The sequence below is a fragment of the Hipposideros armiger genome, unplaced genomic scaffold (assembly GCF_001890085.2).
Source record: "Hipposideros armiger isolate ML-2016 unplaced genomic scaffold, ASM189008v1 scaffold_24, whole genome shotgun sequence".
NCBI classification, from domain to species: Eukaryota; Metazoa; Chordata; class Mammalia; order Chiroptera; family Hipposideridae; genus Hipposideros; species Hipposideros armiger.
Genome location: NW_017731374.1, coordinates 3,119,899 through 3,120,764, shown reverse-complemented (window position 1 = coordinate 3,120,764; position 866 = coordinate 3,119,899).

Sequence of the window (866 nt, the reverse complement as noted above, 5' to 3'; positions counted from 1 at the left end):
TTCTGGGAATGCTGCTAATAACTGTTCAGTTGCTCATCTCTTGTTCCTCTTAACTTTCATGAATCTGGCCCATTACCAGTGATGCATATTTGGTTTGTAGAATTTCTTCCTCTCCAATGAAATGACCCTCTTTAGCTTTTTGTATTTATTGTTGTTGTAGTTTAGTGATTTTTGGGCCAAGTACAGCCTACCAGCCCTATTTAAAAAAGAGAGCTATTTTTTTTTCTAGTTTATCAGCAGTAGGCAGGCTGCTTTTAGAGCCCTAGCTTTCTCTCCACCAACATCATCAGGACTAGCAGCTATGTATCTTTTCATCACAGCAAAGTCCTGAGGAGTCCATGGACCACAGAGTTCCATTATGTTGTGATTCTGCCTCCAAATGATTGCCACGGACAGTAATCTGGGTGGGTACTCACTGGATTGGCCTCATTGTTTGAGACTTGGTACAGCTCTATTCCCAATGGGGCCTCTATTTGCTCAAGATTTGGCTGGGTTCTATACATAGACTAAGAAGATTATATGTCCATCCAAAAGGCTCATTTGCATAACGTTTGTTGGGAGCTTATAAGATTAACTGTCATTGCTGATAATAACATCATGTCACTCCAGGTGCAACAGCTTAAAAGGATGGACTTTAACATTTTTGGCCCCAAGAATAAAACAGTAACAGGAAACCAGAACATTTAAAGGTAATCTGTGGCCTACGAACACATCAAAGAGAAAATATGGCAAAAAAGACACATAATGGAATAATATATGATATATATATTTTTAATGATCAATACATGGTAAGCTACTATACAGAGAGGCAGTATTATAAAAGCTAACACCCTGGCTTTGAGGTCAGACCAGCGTGGGTTCAAATC